This window comes from Trichomycterus rosablanca, chromosome 5 (genome assembly GCF_030014385.1).
Source record: "Trichomycterus rosablanca isolate fTriRos1 chromosome 5, fTriRos1.hap1, whole genome shotgun sequence".
NCBI classification, from domain to species: Eukaryota; Metazoa; Chordata; class Actinopteri; order Siluriformes; family Trichomycteridae; genus Trichomycterus; species Trichomycterus rosablanca.
The window spans coordinates 47,768,265-47,780,143 of NC_085992.1; the positions used below are offsets into that span (position 1 = coordinate 47,768,265).

The 11,879-nt window shown below is 46.3% G+C and overlaps 1 protein-coding gene across 3 annotated transcripts in view; it reads right to left on the minus strand.

Moving 5' to 3' along the window:
- LOC134315202 (probable E3 ubiquitin-protein ligase HERC3) overlaps positions 1-3,997 on the minus strand; it is a 42,751-nt gene extending 38,754 nt beyond the window's left edge. For all 3 annotated transcript variants that reach the window (XM_062996243.1, XM_062996242.1, XM_062996244.1), the window contains exon 1: positions 3,928-3,997. The gene's annotated coding sequence lies outside the window, so the exon portion shown is untranslated. The remainder of the gene's footprint in view (positions 1-3,927) is intronic.
- Positions 3,998-11,879: the final 7,882 nt, after the last annotated feature.

Sequence of the window (11,879 nt, forward strand, 5' to 3'; positions counted from 1 at the left end):
TCACATACTAGCTCAGCTCAGACAACCAACAGCAAAGTATCCATGATTTAGAAAACAAATTACTGATCTAATAAAAGTCATAAAAAAAGCAGCTGCTACCTTGATTTTTGACACCACTGCTTTTAAATTAGGTATGCTAGTGATTGCTGTATAATAGTCATTTTTGCTGTGTAATAGTAACTGCATTACATAGTCTACTCTCAGCCTCATCTATTCCTAACGTGCCAACCAATAACCGATGAAGAGGTCATTGTTTGATTAACAATGTCTAATAATAATGTAGTTTGCAACCACTGATGTTTGATTTCAGTCTGTACAGAGTAAAAACGCTGATTTGAAACACAGCCCTGCCCAGCTTCAGTGCGCAGCTCAAACCAGTGGCATGAAAAACAGCTGGATATCCAGAACACCACAGAGGTTTTATACACTATCAAGATGGTTTGATCTCCAGGAATATACATCAACACAGTCTTACTGGAATTGAATTTCAGGTGATGAGCTGACATTCATTATGAGGAGTCTGACAAAGGGAATGACAGTAGGAGTTGAGCATCATCCTCATAAGGAAGGTAAGAGAAGCCATGGGAGGATATGACCTTAACAAGAGAGCAGGTGCAGATGAAAAACAGAAAAGGACCAAGTAGAGAACTCTGTGGGACACCAGTTGGAAGACAGTATGGAGATGATGTAAACCCCCATGACACCTGGTAAAAATGTCCAGTTAGGAACCATACAATGCCATGCTGAACCAGTTATTCCATGGTTGGAGTGCAAGAAATGCTGTAACAAAGGCCACAGATATCTGCTGTTTTTGTCACTGTTGCTGAATAAAATGTTTGACTCGCAGACGCTTTTTATCATACGTGTGGCATCATTTAGTTCTTTTTTTTTGGGTTGGTGCATTGCTGTAAAACCACCAACTATTGTTTTCCACAACAATGTGCAAAGCGTGCAAAACAGTTCCCCTAGCCTAGCGTTTATTAGAAATGTTCAAGAATTGTTTGGCCTGTTTTTACTGGTTCACTTTTTGCCTGAAGAATTTTGCCCAAATGATTACAAGGAGAACCACAGCAGAAAATTATTAAAATGTTTAAAAACAATGAACCTCAGAGAAAGATTGGAAGGGATCTGCATATTTCTCCCTCTACGGTGCATAAGATCATTAAACGATTCAAGGAATCTTTAGCTTAAGCTAAACGCTCGTGATCTTCGATCCCTCAGACGGCGCTGCATCAAGGACCACCGCTCAACAATAGCTGATATAACCACATGGGTGAGGGATTAGTTTGGCAAACCTTTATCACCTCTACAATACAGAGTTACTGCACAAATGATACTTAAAACTTTACTGTGCAAAAAAGAAGCCTTATGTTAACCATGTCCAGAAGCGACACTGACTTCTCTGAGCTCAGGGGCATCTAGGATGGACCATCGCACAGTGGAAACGTGTATTGAGGTCAGATGAATCAGCATTCCAGCATTTTTTGGAAAAAATAGACGCTGTGTGCTCTAAACCAAATACGAAAAGGACCATCCATACTGTTATCAGGAACAAGTCCAAAAACCAGGGTTTGTCATGGTATGGGGCGTGTCAGTGCCCTTGGCAGCATTAATGCAGAAAGGTACATTAAGACCTTAGAGCAACATGTGCTACCTTCAAGACATCGTCTTTTCCAGGGACGTCCCCAAACATCTCATGCCATAAATGTAAATGTAGCATCAAAAACGTATCACTATCACCCTTTAATAATGAAGTCTGCCTTGGTTGGAATTGGAAGCACAATGTGGTTGCATAAAGGTCTCTTTTAAGGGAGCATCTCTACAGTGTGATTAGAAGGTGAAATGTAAACAGGTCAGCCAGCCACTGTGTTCAATAGATGCTGTTTTGCAGAAGTCTTTCAAGCTGACCAAACCAAGATTTGAATATCAGTGATGCTATTGGCCAGCAGGATGATTGCCTGTGTCTGAGGGGGGGTATGGCCAAACCTGTGGTGGATTGTCTCCCTGTTTAGGGTATTCCTACCTTGCGCCCAGCGTTTCCTGGTGGAACTGGACCCACCAGAATAAAGCAGATAAAGATAAACTAAAACAAAGTCTGTTTCCCAATGTTTTTTACATTTTCAATATTTATGAGTTTTATGAGTTTAAGAGGTGCTACAAGACTGGCCAGTCGCCTAACAAACACAACTGGCCCTGTCTGAAGGAGGGGGTTGGAACGGGTTTCTCCTCATTGCTGCAACAGTGACTCCTGCTGTCTGGTTGAGGTGCAAGTATGAGTAGTTGTGCAAGCAACAAAGGAATTGTAATAAGGGAGTTTAAATAACCAAATTAGAAGAATGAAGGAAGAATGCTAATTTTAAAAATATAGGACAAATAGTACTTAATCAATTGAACTTAACATTAAAACCACCTCCTTGTTTCTACACTCAATGTCCAATTTATCAGCTCCACTTACCACATAGAAGCACTTTGTAGTTCTACAATTACTGACTGTAGTCCATCTGTTTCTCTACATACTTTTTTTTAGCCTGCTTTCACCCTGTTCTTCAATGGTCAGGACCCCCATAGGACCACCACAGAGCAGGTATTATTTAGGTGGTGGATCATTCTCAGCACTGCAGTGACACTGGTATGGTGGTGGTGTGTTAGTGTGTGTTGTGCTGGTATGAGTGGATCAGACACAGCAGCGCTGCTGGAGTTTTTAAATACCGTATCCACTCACTGTCCACTCTATTAGACACTCCTACCTAGTTGTTCCACCTTGTAGATGTAAAGTCGGAGACGATCGCTCATCTATTGCTGCTGTTGAGTTGGCCATCTTCTAGACCTTCATTATTGGTCACAGGACGCTGTTGGCTGGATATTTTTGGTTGGTGGACTATTCTCAGTCCAGCAGGGACAGTGAGGTGTTTAAAAACTCCAGCAGTGCTGCTGTGTCTGATCCACTCATACCAGCACAACACACACTAACACACCACCACCATGTCAGTGTCACTGCAGTGCTGAGAATGATCCACCACCTAAATAATACCTGCTCTGTGGTGGTCCTGTGAGAGTCCTGACCATTGAAGAACAGCATGGAAGGGGGTAACAAAGCATGCAGAGAAACAGATGCACTACAGTCAGTAATTGTAGAACTACAAAGTGCTTCTATATGGTAAGTGGAGCTGCTAAAATGGACAGTGAGTGTAGAAACAAGGAGGTGGTTTTAATGTTATGGCTGATCAGTGTGTATGTGAAAAGCAACACCCAACCCCAAGCTTTGAGATGGAAGCAACTCTGTGCGTCTGACAGCTCTTGCTTTATTAGTTAGACGATCCAAATTAATGCCAATAATTTAGTAAAGTCTGTGTGGAATTATTTTGATGTTTTATAATTTTCTACTTTATGTAAAAACTGTCCAAAATGAACAGATCTGGTGTGTGTCACAATCTGGGACTGAATACATGTTGGGTGGGGAAAATGAGCATAAAATAAACAGACTGCAGGTCTGCAGAAGTCAGGTAATAATGTTATCTGTTTTTTAAAGAAGTTAGATTATTTAATCTGAGATTAATTTATCTTGTTGTTTGTGTTTAGATTTAAAATGTTGCGTTTAGGTGACTAACGCTAATGCTAAACTGATCAGGCTGGCTAGGGGCTAGCTACACAACAAACACGTTTGTACCCAATAAAAGTAAAACAACTAACAACTTTCCATCCAAACAGCGCTTTTAACTTTATAAAAATATATTTATTAATCAAATACAAACAGGTCACATTAGTTCCCAGAGTACGCTAAATAACTAACCTTTACCTAACGAATTTAGCAAACAGTATACAAACACCCAGGCAATAAATATTAAGCTAAGTAATGTTGCCCGAACACACATAAACAATTAAAGCAATTAAAACAATAAAACAATAAAACAAAAATATAAAACGCACCTTTTAAAGTACATGTCCTTCCCTTCTCTTAGTGCAGCTTATTTTCTCTTCCTCCGTATGTTATGATAATAACAGGGAAGTCCCGACAAAGGTCACATTCCAAATCGCTCATTTTTACCTACATAGGCGCCCTACATAGGGCACATAATGAAGGTATCTAAAGCCTGTTAGAGGCTAATTGTACGAGAACGCTAAGCTTATTTAAACACAGCCCAGGCGTCGTGTTTTGTGTCACACACATGTGGTCACGCTGAGAAAAACGCCTCCAAATGTATTCACTAATAAAGTACACGATACTGCCAAAAGTATGTGGACACCTTTTTAACTATTTTGGCCAAACCTATCTGTTCACATCGAGATCAAAATGTTGGTTTCATCTATTATTACCGCATAATACTGGCAAGGGTCGCTGTGGATTCTGCATCGCTGAGTAGATGGATGTATGGATGGATGGATGTATAGATAGATAGAATGCCTTGATTTGTCATACAGATGTACAGTACAATGAATTTCTTTCTTCGCATATCCCCGCTTGTTTGGAAGCTGGGGTCAGAGTGCAAGGTCAGCCACTGTACGGCGCCCCTTGAGAAGGGTTGTCAACTTTCAGAACTGGAAATAAGGAACACCCTGGGCCGGTTTTAATAATACAAGACAAAATGTGGAATAATTTGACTACAGCACATGTTTCTATTGTCTAAGAGATGAGTTCTGGCCCAGACAGCTTAGTGGCATTTCTGTATAGTACTGATGTATGGGTTTCTGTTTCTATAATGCCGTTTAGGGTTGCATTACTTTATGCAGTGATGGACTGTGTTAAAAGACAATGTTTTCTGAAGTACCAGCAAAACCTTGTGGCTATATTTATTACAGTACAATGACAGTTTCTTATACAGTACCATCTGAAGGCTTGAAGGTCACACACATTTAACAATGGTTTCACTGAAGTTGGACATGAAGACTTGCTTCACAATCAGTAATCTAACATATCACAAAGGTGTTCAGTAGAGTTGAGATCAGGGATCTATGCAGGTCTCTGGAGTTTCTCCACATTGAATCTGTTAAACCTTTGTGTCTTTGTGACCCTTGTTTTCTTAGTGGAAGACTTGCCCATTCATAGTGAAAGAGGACAGAGCCTTCTCTAAAGCATGACCACAAAGTTAGATGCCACTAACTACGCTAGCCTATTAATGTTAGAATGCAGGGTTCGACTCACCAGCTGAGCTACCCCCTGGTTGGGTGGCATACAGGACATAATAAGCTTATCCTGGTAAGGGTTGCAGTGGATCCGGCCTTGCTGAACAGCACGGGATGGTAATTAATTTACATTTTCATTTACATTTTTGACATTTAGTAGATGCTTTTATCCAAAGCGACTTTATCCAAAGTGACTCAGTACTGTGACAGTATACTGTCTAAGCAATGCAGGGTTAAGGACCTTGCTCAAGGGTCCAACAGTGGCAATATGGCAGTAGTGACCTTTCGATTACTAGTCCAGTAACCTTAACCGCTAGGCTACCACTGCCTCCATTGGCAGACACAATAAAAATATCTAGACACAATAAAAATATAGTATATAATGCTATTCATTTACATATATTTATATACATACACAGTGTTATGCTGATAAAGAGTAATTTGTTAACAATAAAGTGTCACACTTTTAGCCTCTGTGTGTGCTCCTGAGCTGCCACACCCCATTCCTGATTGGCTCTTCTGGGCTAATTAGCTCCAGCTGCTCCTAATAAAAGGAGGCAGCTTCTCTACAGACTCTGAGAACTATTGAACTGAACTGGATTTATGGTGTGGATTTTTGGACTCTGTTTTGGACTCTGTTTTGGACTCTGTTTTGGACTCTGTTTTGGACTCTGTTTTGGACTCTGTTTTGGACTCTGTTTTGGACTCTGTTTTGGACTCTGTTTGACGGTTTGTTTTTAGCTTGTGTTACTAGCCGTGCGCTTAGCTTGAGTTACTAGCCGTGCGCTTAGCTTGTGTTACTAGCCGTGCGCTTAGCTTGTGTTACTAGCCGTGCGCTTAGCTTGTGTTACTAGCCGTGCGCTTAGCTTGTGTTACTAGCCGTGCGCTTAGCTTGAGTTACTAGCCGTGCGCTTAGCTTGTGTTACTAGCCGTGCGCTTAGCTTGTGTTACTAGCCGTGCGCTTAGCTTGAGTTACTAGCCGTGCGCTTAGCTTGAGTTACTAGCCGTGCGCTTAGCTTGTGTTACTAGCCGTGCGCTTAGCTTGTGTTACTAGCCGTGCGCTTAGCTTGTGTTACTAGCCGTGCGCTTAGCTTGTGTTACTAGCCGTGCGCTTAGCTTGTTACTAGCCGTGCGCTTAGCTTGTGTTACTAGCCGTGCGCTTAGCTTGTGTTACTAGCCGTGCGCTTAGCTTGTGTTACTATGTAAATATCTCTTGTCTTCATTTATAAATATATCCTTGCTTTAGTTCACATCTCTGCGTGTGTGTCCGCCCTTTTGTCTAGCTGTAGACCCCCTCGTGACATAATAGTTCTCCCAATTAGGACACAGCGAGATGTTGCTTGTTCACGTTTTCCCAGACTTTGGCTCTATGAGGTTTCCTCTGGTCTTCCCGCTTAGTAGGCCGGCTCCTTATGATGGAAGCAACCATAGTGTTGAAGGCTTCCTTCTACAGAGCCAGCTCTACCTGCAGAACCTTCTGGACCCCCAGCCAACTGAAATCGACAAGGTACGATTTATGATGTCTAGACTGAGGGGTGCTGCTCATGAGTGGGCTAAGCAGCTTTGGTCTGACAGGGGAGTTGTGCTGAACTCGGTGAAGGATTTTGAGGGCCTCATGAGAACCAAATTTTCATGTAGCAAAGTGCCCACTTCGGAAGTGGTCCAGGAGCCAGTGCCCGCTTTTAAAGTTCGTGACTGTCCCAAGTCCACGTTAGGAGCCAGCCAAAATTATTTAGGTCATGTTTCCTGTTTCGACCCCAAGGGCTCCGGGGGTCCTTCTGTTTGTTCGCTGGCTCCAGTCCCGTGTACTCAGGTTCAGGTCAGTCCTCTGCCAGTTCCGTCTGTTTCCTCGACTCGTAGTCAGTCTAAGTTTCTGTTCAGGAAAGTCTATGACTGTATTCTGCCAGTTCGGTTGTGTTCATGTTCGCCTGTGTCGAAGTCAAACCGTTCCAAGTCCTCTCCAGTGTTTTCGCAGCCGAGTCCAGTTTCTCCAGGGTCCAAACAGCTGACTTTTGACACATACCCAGGGTCCAAGCAGCTGATTTCGGACGCCCCTCCAGTGTTTTCGCAGCCGAGTCCAGTCTCTCCAGGGTCCAAACAGCTGACTTCTGACGCATATCCAGGGTCCAAGCAGCTGATTTCGGACGCCTCTCCAGTGTCCTCGCAGCTGAGCGATGTTTCTCCAGTGTTTTCTCAGCTGAGTGATGTTTCTCCAGTGTTTTCGCAACTGACTCAAGGAGTTTCTCAAGGGTTTTTGCAGCTGATTCCAGACGCCTCTCCAGGGTCCTCACAGCTGAATCAAGAAGATTCTCAAGGATTTGTGCAGCTGATTAATGACGTTTCTCCAGTGTTTTCGCAGCTGACTTCGGATGCCTCTCCAGGGTCTTCGCAGCGGACTTAAGGAGTTTCTCAAGGGTTTTTGCAGCTGATTCCGGACACCTCTCCAGAGTCCTCACAGCTGTTTCAAGGAGTTTCTCAAGGGTTTTCGCAGTTGACTTCGGACGCCTCTCCAGGGTCCTCACCATTGTTTCAAGAAGTTTCTCAAGGATTTTTGCAGCTGACTCCGGACGCCTCTCCAGGGTCCTCACAGCTGTTTCAAGAAGTTTCTCAAGGATTTTCGCAGCTGACTTCGGACGCCTCTCCAGGGTCCTCGCAGCTGAATGACGTTTCTCCAGTGTTTTCGCAGCTGACTTCGGACGCCTCTCCAGGGTCCACGCAGCTGAATGTTTCTCCAGTGTTTTCGCAAGTGACTTTGGACACCTCTCCAGGGTTCTCACAGCTGTTTCAAGAAGTTTCTCAAGGGTTTTTGCAGCTGATTCCGGACGCCTCTCCAGGGTCCTCACAGCTGAATCAAGGAGATTCTCAAGGATTTGTGCAGCTGATTAATGACGTTTCTCCAGTGTTTTTGCAGCTGACTCCGGACGCCTCTTCTCAAGGGTCCACGCAGCTGACTCCGGACGCCTCTTCTCAAGGGTCCACGCAGCTGACTCCGGATGCCTCTTAAGGGTCCACGCTGCTGACTCCGGACGCCTCTTCTCAAGGGTCCACGCAGCTGACTCCGGACGCCTCTTCTCAAGGGTCCACGCAGCTGACTCCGGACGCCTCTTCTCAAGGGTCCACGCAGCTGACTCCGGACGCCTCTTCTCAAGGGTCCACGCAGCTGACTCCGGACGCCTCTTCTCAAGGGTCCACGCAGCTGACTCCGGACGCCTCTTCTCAAGGGTCCACGCAGCTGACTCCGGACGCCTCTTCTCAAGGGTCCACGCAGCTGACTCCGGACGCCTCTTCTCAAGGGTCCACGCAGCTGACTCCGGATGCCTCTCAAGGGTCCACGCAGCTGACTTCGGACGCCTCCTCGCCAGGGTCCTCGCAGCTGACTCCGGACGCCTCTTCTCAAGGGTCCACGCAGCTGACTCCGGACGCCTCTTCTCAAGGGTCCACGCAGCTGACTCCGGATGCTTCTTCTCAAGGGTCCACGCAGCTGACTCCCGAAGCCTCTTCGCCAGGCTCCACGCAGCTGACTCCCGAAGCCTCTTCGCCAGGCTCCACGCAGCTGACTCCCGAAGCCTCTTCGCCAGGCTCCACGCAGCTGGCTTCTGTTCCCAAGTTGGTGTCCTCCGACGGCACTTCTGTTTCCTCGTTGGCGCTTCCTGACAGCGCTTCTGTTTTCAAGTCAGCACCCCCTGATGGTGCTTTTGTCCTCAAGTCGGCGCCCTCTGATGGTGCTCCTGTTCCTGAGTTGGCGCCCCCCGATGGCGCTTCTGTTTCCTCGTTGGCGCTTCCTGACAGCGCTTCTGTTTTCAAGTCAGCACCCCCTGATGGTGCTTCTGTCCTCAAGTTGGCGCCCTCTGATGGCGCTCCTGTTCCTGAGTTGGCGCCCCCTGATGGCGCTCCTGTTCCAGAGTTGGTGTCCTTCGACGACGCTTCTGTTTCCAAGTTGGCGCCCCCCCGATGGCGCTTCTGTTCCCGAGTTGGCGCCCTCCGAAGGCGCTCCTGTCTCCAATGGCGCTCCTGTCAAATCAGCACCCCCAGTGGGTGCTTCTGGTTCCTCATCAGCGCCCACTGACGGCACTTCTGAACTTTTGTCACGCTTGCCTCAAGATCTTCTTAATGACTTTAAATTTGCCCCTCAGGGACCGGGACCTCCTTTTGTTTTCCTTTTTGGGCACTCCAGGAGGCGTGCCATTGGGGAGGGGCTACTGTCACACTTTTAGCCTCTGTGTGTGCTCCTGAGCTGCCACACCCCATTCCTGATTGGCTATTCTGGGCTAATTAGCTCCAGCTGCTCCTAATAAAAGGAGGCAGCTTCTCTACAGACTCTGAGAACTATTGAACTGAACTGGATTTATGGTGTGGAACTCTGTTTTGGACTCTGTTTGACGGTTTGTTTTTAGCTTATGTTACTAGCCGTGTGCTTAGCTTGTGTTACTAGCCGTGTGCTTAGCTTGTGTTACTAGCCGTGTGCTTAGCTTGTGTTACTAGCCGTGTGCTTAGCTTGTGTTACTAGCCGTGTGCTTAGCTTGTGTTACTAGCCGTGTGCTTAGCTTGTGTTACTAGCCGTGTGCTTAGTTTAGATTCAACTTTATTGTCATTACACATGTACAAGTACAATGCAACGAAATGCAGTTTAGCATCTAACCAGAAGTGCAATAAGCAGAAAGTGCAGAATAAACAGTATTTATGATATACATTATTTACAGTGGGTAAATAGCAGTGGTATAAACAGGATCTATAAACTATACTATAAACAAGATATGTAGCTGAAAAACAATATACATATTAAGGTGCAGATTAATATTAAGGTGCTATGGAAACGATCAAGCAATGAGTATGTAAAAACATAACATAACATAATAAACAGATGTATACAGTATATATGAGATTTATGTACAAATGAAATATGTACCATTGAAATACAAAGCGGAAAAAGGATAAAAATGATAATGTTTGTAGTGTGGGGGGTGGGGGGTTAACGGGGGACAGAGTTCAATATGGAGACAGCTCTGGGGAAAAAGCTGTTCCTCAATCTGGTAGTCCTTGTCCGGAGGCTCCTGAAGCGCCTGCCAGAGGGCAGAAGGGCAAATAGTCTGTGTGCAGGGTGGGAGGAGTCCTTAAGAATGCTGCGAGCTCGACGCAGACAGCGTTTCCTCTGGACGTCCTCAATGGATGGAAGTGGAGTCCCTGTGATGCGCTGGGCCGTTTTCACCACTCGTTGCAGTGCCTTGCGGTTCGCAACAGTGCAGTTCCCATACCAGACTGTGATACTGCTGGTCAGGATACTTCCTATTGCACAGTGGTAAAAGTTCACCAGGATGGCCGAGGATAGGTGGTGTTTCCTGAGTGTCCTCAGGAAGAAGAGGCGCTGGTGAGCCTTCTTGGCCAAGCTGGAGGTGTTGGTGGTCCAGGACAGGTCCTCCGAAATGTGGGTCCCCAAAAACTTGAAGCTGGAGACACGTTCAACAGCTATTCCGTCTATGTGGATGGGGTCGTGCGTGCCTCCTCCTTCCCTCCTGAAGTCCACGATGAGCTCTTTGGTTTTGTTGTTGTTGAAGAGCAGGTTGTTGTCCTCACACCATGTGGCCAGATGCTGTACCTCCTCCCTGTAGGCTGTCTCATCGTTGTTACTGATGAGTCCAATCACCGTGGTGTCGTCAGCAAACTTAATGATGGAGTTGGATCCATGCACAGGCCTGCAGTCATGGGTGAAAAGGGAGTAGAGGAATGGGCTCAGCACACAGCCCTGTGGTACGCCTGTATTGAGTGAGATGGTGATGGAGTAGGTGTGTCCTGACCTAACATGCTGAGGTCTGTCGGTAAGAAAGTCCATAATCCAGTGGCAAAGGAAGGTGTTAATACCCAGATCTCCAAGTTTTGTGACTAACTTGGAGGGGATTACGGTATTAAATGCTGAGCTGAAGTCAACAAACAGCATTCGTGCGTATGTGTTGCTATTGTCCAGATGTGTAAGCACAGAGTGCAGCGCCATGGAGACTGCGTCCTCTGTACACCTATTGCTGCGGTATGCAAACTGATGTGGGTCCAGTGTGGGTGGGAGACAGTTCTTCAGGTGTGCCAGGACCAGTCGCTCGAAGCACTTCATAACAATGGGTGTGAGTGCTACAGGGCGGTAGTCATTCAGGCACGTCGGGCTGGAGTGTTTCGGCACTGGTACGATGGAGGTGGATTTGAAGCATGTAGGTACAGTTGCCTGGGTGAGGGACAGGTTGAAAATGTCTGTAAAAATTCCAGTCAGCTGCTCCGCACATGCTCTCAGCGCTCGCCCGGGAATGCCGTCTGGACCAGCAGCTTTGCGTGCGTTGATCTGGCTCAGTGCAGTGTAGACGTCTGTGGAGGAGAGTGAGAGGGGCTGGTGGTCTGCAGAGAGTCTGGTCTGGGTAGCCGTCTCCCTGTTGTCTCGGTCAAAGCGAGCATAAAAGTCATTTAGCTCGTTCAGGAAGGAGACATCTGTAGTTACCGGGATGGAGTTGCTGGGCTTGTAGTTGCTGATGACCTGGATGCCCTGCCACATGCGTCGGGGGTCGGAGTTGAAGTGTTCCTCAACCTTTAGCTTGTAGCAGTGCTTGGCCTTTTTGATGCCCCTCCTCAGGTTTGCCCTGGATGTGCTGTAGGCCTGTGCGTCACCTGTTCTGAAGGCGATGTTGCGGGCTTTCAGCAGAAGACGCACCTCCTTATTCATCCATGGCTTCTGATTTGGGTACGTGGTGATCTGTTTCTGTGTGGTAACACTGTCAGTGGTG